This window comes from Arachis ipaensis, chromosome B2, assembly GCF_059453495.1.
Source record: "Arachis ipaensis isolate K30076 ecotype BB chromosome B2, ASM5945349v1, whole genome shotgun sequence".
Lineage (NCBI taxonomy): Eukaryota > Viridiplantae > Streptophyta > Magnoliopsida > Fabales > Fabaceae > Arachis > Arachis ipaensis.
Window position 1 is genome coordinate 44,747,731 of NC_142437.1, and position 6,399 is coordinate 44,754,129.

At 39.6% G+C, this 6,399-nt stretch overlaps 1 non-coding gene across 1 annotated transcript; it reads right to left on the minus strand.

Annotated features, from left to right (window-relative positions):
- Window positions 1-3,512: 3,512 nt before the first annotated feature.
- On the minus strand, window positions 3,513-3,616 carry LOC148573811 (small nucleolar RNA R71). Its single transcript, XR_015905626.1, has one exon. It is a non-coding gene; the product is annotated as a small nucleolar RNA R71 (small nucleolar RNA).
- Between the last annotated feature and the right edge of the window lie 2,783 nt (window positions 3,617-6,399).

Genomic DNA, 6,399 nt, shown 5'->3' on the forward strand with positions numbered 1-6,399 from the left:
TTCTGCGACTCCCGGAACCACTGCCGGAGCTTCTGGCTACTTCTGCCGTCGCCGGAAAAAATTGCCGGTAAGGGTTCATTCGAGGTTTCTGCCTTTTTAGTTTTCGAGATAGTTTGATGCTGTACGGTTTTTTCAGTTGATCCGCCGGAGTTTCTGGCCACTGCCGGAGCTGTTGCCGGGCCGGTTCAAAATCGCAGTTGCCTCATTGTGTTGTTTCGGTAAGAAATTATGTTTCGAATGATCTCGCATGAGTATTCTGTTGTGTTCGGTTAATGAATACGAGTTTTGATAACGTGGGGTAGAGTCCTGATTATTGTATGTTGCGATTAGTGTTGCTATGGTTATTGCGAACGTGACTGGGGCTGAGGTTTTGGTTGCCGTCAGTTCAGGATGAGGCGGAAAGGACTCTGTGAGATGTTTGGATTATGGAATTGCGTGTTGAGGTAGGGGCGCTTTCCAAAAACTATAGTTTATTATTGGAATTATTACATATGGGTACTGATGTGAGATATTGTGTACTTGGTGATTGTATCTGCCTTATGTATCAATTGATTGACTCGAATGACTATGGATGTTGGTTTGGCTGAATTGTTGTGTGGCTTGTGAAATGTAATGTTTGAAGTTGATTCTTTAAATATTTGAAATGAGTTTAATCCGTTGAGGATTGGTTTGAATTGAGTCAATTATTTTGATGATGTGAAAGATAGAATGCTCTTGAAATTCAGCCTGGGTTGCTTTAATTGCTCTGGCTTTGATAAATGATTTATTGCTGAACCGATTCTTTAAAGCTTTATAAATGAGTTAAATCGGTTGATATTGAGTTGATTTTTGAAATGGCTTCCTTGAGATATGCCACTGAGGCGACTGTTGGATTTAGCTTGCTTTTGAATTGATTTCTGGTTTTGAGCTGTTGAAAAGGAATGAGAAACGGTTTAGTTGGGACCCGAACCGGGTGGCAAAAGTCCAAGTTTTAGGGGAGGTGCTGCCGAAATTTCTATAGAATCCGAGTCCTTATTTGAAATGTTAATTGGGGAATTTTAAGTTTAATGCCTTTCCTATCCATTTTGAGGATTGTGAAATTATGGCTTCTTTTATTACCTTTACTTAGAACAATTAAGAAAGCAATGAAGTTATGCGTTGAAAGAATTATTGAAAAGAGAATCATGATTTCTCCTTATTTTCCAAGAAGAACAGTATGTCTTTGGGTACAAGTCATTCGAAAGAGAACTTTGCTTTGAGGCTGTTTTAAAAGGTAAAACGGGTTTATGTTTTTCTCTATTAAACACAAAGATTGTCCCTTGGGAGAGTTTTCGTGATTTTAAAAGGAATTGGATTTCGAGTGATGAGCCTCATTATTTTGACGTTTTAAATAAGATTCAAAGTATCTATTGAACTCTAGTTTAACACAACAAAAAGGATTCTCTTATCAGTTTGAAACGCTTCAGATTTAATTATGGAATTGAAGCCGGTTTTGTTTAAGTAAAGGAAATGGTTTTGAAAGAAGTAAAGATTACGTGACTCGGTTTGGCTTAGATCCTATTTTCTTACTCAAATCAGAAAGCCAATGTTTTAATGATTTTAAATGAATTTGGCGAAATGAGATATGTTATTCTCCCCTAAAGACTTGGGACTCTGCCGAGAAACTTTGTTATAAAATCCCATTGTTGAATGGATGATTTTGAATGTTTCAAAATAAATCTTTAACTTGCCATGGTTATGGAAGTTTGGAAAGAGGATGCCGAGAGTGGCATTGTTTTCAAAGGGGAATTTATCTTGAGTAAAAGTGGCTTATGAGCCTGAGATGATTTGAGAAACGAGATCTTTAAAGCCAAGGCTGAAAAGAGTTGAAACTTGATTTCAAAGTGAAATGAGTCGAAAAAATGATTTATGGCTTAAATGCCGATTTCATGAAATTGATGATTTTGAATGTGGAAGTGTTGTTTTATTGAGAGCCGGAATGGCTGTGTATGTTTATACATATTGATTGGTTCTGGATTGAACCGTGAGCCGGAATGGCTGTGTATGATATGAATATTGGCTGGTTCTAGAATGAACCGTGAGCCGGATGGCTGAGATGGATGTTGATCCATGGATGAGATTGATTGCATGTTTATGCTGAATCATTGATAAATGTGAATGTTGCACTTCCACTATCTGAGATACGAGTTTCCCTGGATAGTAGCAGTGGCTAGCCACCACGTGCTCCGGGTCGAGACTTGATACTCTGTTGACCCTATGTCGTAAGTGTGGCCGGGCACTGTGAAAGACCCGGATGAGCTCGCCCCCATAAATATTCACCAGTGATGGTGATGGATAAATATTCACCAGTGAGGGTGATGGATATGGATCATGATTATGATCAAGTTTATGATGAGTATAACTCGAGTTGGGGATGCACGACAGAGGGACAGTTCAATGGTTAGCTACCAGGACTTGTCGGGTTGGCTCTATAACCGACAGATGATATCATCAGCCACTAGGGACAGGCATGCATCATATGCATTTGTGTGACATTGGTTGGGTGTGCATATTATACTTGGTTTGCCTATGTGATTAATTGCTAACTGTTCTACTTGTAATAACTGTTTGTTTGTGCTTGAACTTCCTATCTGTGTTTGCATCTGGGACTCTGTTGGATTTGTGGTGACTGGTTGTTGGTTGGATTGTTTGGGCCTAGGGCCGTGGTTGGAAAGAGATGAACTGATGGTTGATTTCGGTTTTGTGTTTCTGGTTTGGAATAAAATTATGAAAGGCTATTTTGGTTCCGCATAGATAAACCGTTTTGAAAGGCTTTTGAGTTTTGAGAATTGAATGGTTCCTCTTTCGGTAAAGATTTTTGACTTTACTTTTATTGAAAACCGTGTTTTTGAAAAGAGGCATAAGAAGGTTATTAATCACTGGTACGGTTTATCTTCATGTATCCTATTACAGTAATTCCCAAAAACCCTCTACTGAGAACCCTTTCGAGGATGATGTTCTCACCCCCCTACATTTTTCCCCTTTCAGGATATGGGCGCAGAAGTTACGAAGAGCTTATTTAATTGTTGTTATGATGCTCTATATTGTTTTAGTTATGGTTTATTGTACCCTCGCCTTTATCTCGATATAATCTGTAAGAGGGATAGGAATTGTATTGTATTATGTTTGTAATATTATTTATATATATTTATGTATATATATATATATGGATGTACTCTTTATGAGTTGTTGTAAGTTGAATGGTATTTATGGATGTACGTTATCGAATGAAAGTATTTTTGGGAGCGGCATTGCGGTTTAAAGTTTTAAACAGGCTCATATTTTAGTATTAAATAGTATAAGTGTCGTCGTAATGTCCGAGCTATCAGAGTCGCGCAGCCGGAAGTGTGAGCTCTGGTAGTTAGGGTGTTACATTTTCACTTAGGGATAAGGCAGCGAAGTGGCTGGAATCATTCCCAAGGGGGAGCCTAACAACATGGGACGAGGTGGAAAGCAAGTTTCTGGCACGTTTCTACCCCCCACAAAAGGTCAATAGGCTTCGATCTGAGGTTCAAACTTTTAGACAACAAGATGGTGAAACTCTCTACGAGGCATGGGAGAGATTCAAGGATTTGACAAGGAAATGCCCACCAGACATGTTCCATGACTGGGTGCAATTGCATATTTTCTATGATGGACTGTCTTATGAATCAAGGAAGGCTGTAGACCATTCATCAGGAGGTTCATTGAACAGGAAAAAGACTGTGGAAGAAGCCATTGAAGTGATTGAGACAGTGGCTGAGAATGAGTACTACTATGCATCAGAGAGACACAACACTAAGGGAGTCATGGAGCTGAACCATGTTGATACAATTCTAGCCCAAAACAAGGTGTTTGCCAAGCAACTAGCAGAGCTCACCAAGAAATTAGAAACAAAATAAGTGGCTGCAATACACACACAAGATCAAGAGGAAGAAAGTACTGAAGGAGGTGATTGGGAAGAGGCCAATTATGTAGGAAATCAACAAAGGCAACCATATGATCCACATTCCAACACTTACAACCCAGGCTGGAAAAACCACCCAAACTTTGGGTGGGGAAACCAGCAAAACCAACATAACAAGTCCACATACCAAAACCCCAACCAAAGATCATACCAAGCCACGCAAAACACTTACTCTCAACCACCATATCATGGCCAAAATAATCAACCTACCCAACCTAACCCGAACCAACAATTTCAAGATCAATTAAACAGGATAGAAGGAATGCTGGCACACATGGGTCAGGACATAATTGAATTGAAAAGCTTCAGGGATGATGTGAGATCTACCTTAAGAAACCATGGTGAAAAACTCAAGAGGATGGAGTCTCAAGTAGGAGAGCTATCTCAACAGGCCCCCAAATCAACTGCAGTGTTCCCTAGTGACACAGAAAAGAATCCTAAAGGGGAACAAAAGGGAGTGAGATGGGAAGAATGCAAGGCCATCACCATATTGAAAGAAGTCTCAGAAGAAGAAGGAATCAGATCCTCAGAACAGGAGCCAGAAATCTTGAAGGAAGGTGTGGAGGAAGCTAAGCAGGAAAGTGAAACTGAGCAAGCCAAGGAACTGCAAAAAGGCACGATGGAAACATACCAACCAAAAGCACCATTTCCTCAGAGGTTAGGAGGAGGTGAAAAAGGGAAAACCTATTCAAGGTTTTTAGAGACATTTAAGTCTCTCCATATCAATATTCCCTTTCTTGAGATTCTCCATCAAATGCCTACACATATCAAGTATTTAAAGGAATTGTTGAGCAAGAAAAGAGTTTTGAAGGGAGGACAAACGGTAACAATGAACAAAGAATGCAGTGCCCTCATCAAGAAGGACACAGTCTCTAAGAAAACAGACCCAGGAAGTTTTCATATCCCTTGCATCATAGGGGAAACAAAAATTGACAGAGGATTCTGTGATATAGGAGCTAGCATAAATGTGATGCCTCTAACTCTTATGAAGAGGCTACAACTGAATGAGGTGAGATCCACTGATGTAATCATACAACTGGCTGACAAAACTCAGAAGCAAGCTGAAGGGGTAGTTGAGAATGTGCTGGTGAAAGTGGGAGATTATTACTTCCCCACAGACTTTGTCATTTTGGACATGGAGGAAAGCTACTTACACCCTATCAATCTGGGCAGGCCATTTCTAGCCACTACTAGAGCGCTCATAGATGTAGAACAAGGAGAGCTAATTCTGAGAATACATGATGAACAGCTCATTTTCAAAGTTTTCAAACCTGCATCTGAGCCTGAACCAGAACCTGAAAAGCCTAAGGATGATAGTAGCCATCTGTGTTTGGAGGAAAGTAATCCAGCAGCTGAAACTCTAAAACAGTCCTTGGAAGGCAAACAAGAGTTGCAAGAGTTAAAGCCACAAGAATCAATGGAAACAGATTAGAAGGATCCTCCTGGCATAAGGGTCAATGAAGAAATCCTCAAGAGAAAGGGAAGAATGATAGGGAAATTGCCAAGAGGGTGGAGAAACAAGAAAATTCCCACTGAAGGTTTTTCTCCGGGAGATAAAGTGATATCAAGTCATTATCTGCCAATCCCACCTGGCCTCAAAACCATTCCTTCCCAGCTCCCTCAAGTGTTCACAATCAGGAAAGTTCTTTCTATGGAACATTTAGAGGTCATGAAGGAATCAAATGGGGACGTTTTCATAGTGAGAGGAGAAGACATCAAGCACTACAATCCACCCTGACAAAGGACAACCGTCAAGCTAGTGACGTTAAAGAAGCGCTTCATGGGAGGCAACCCATGTTTTAGTATCCTTACTCTTTATTGTTTTGTTTTACATCTAATAAAGCATGGTTTCTTATGCATGAACTTGAATCCTCAGGACAACTGTGATAAAGTGCACTAAACATTGCATGTAAATTACAATTGGTCTCTAAGTTTGGTGTGCCTTAAGGCACTCCCAAATCTTATTCAAACTGCATTCAATCTTTCATTCAAGGTGCACGACCAAACATTAAGTTTGGTGTTCCTTTTGAACACAGTTAATGAAAAGCAAGAAGTTCCTCTGGATTTAGAAATTCATGACAAGTATACCATTTGCATGTTTCAATACTTTGATTTCAATTACTCTAGGTAGTAAAATTGTTTAGGATCAAAGCGCCAAAGTGACTAGAAATTATTAGAATTATGCACATTCATTAAGGACAACCAACATGGATTCCATGTCATCAGGAGACATTACCAAACACTAAGTTTGGTGTCCAGTAATAAGTGTGCATAAATACAAAGGTCACGGCTATAAGCTCAGGAAGTCAATCATTGATTTACAATTCAAAAAGAAGGAAAAACATGTACAAGTACTATTCACTATTCACATGACCGAAGAAATGATAGCAAATTTGTTTGTTTGTGCAGGTACAAAAGGAAAGATAAGAATGGAG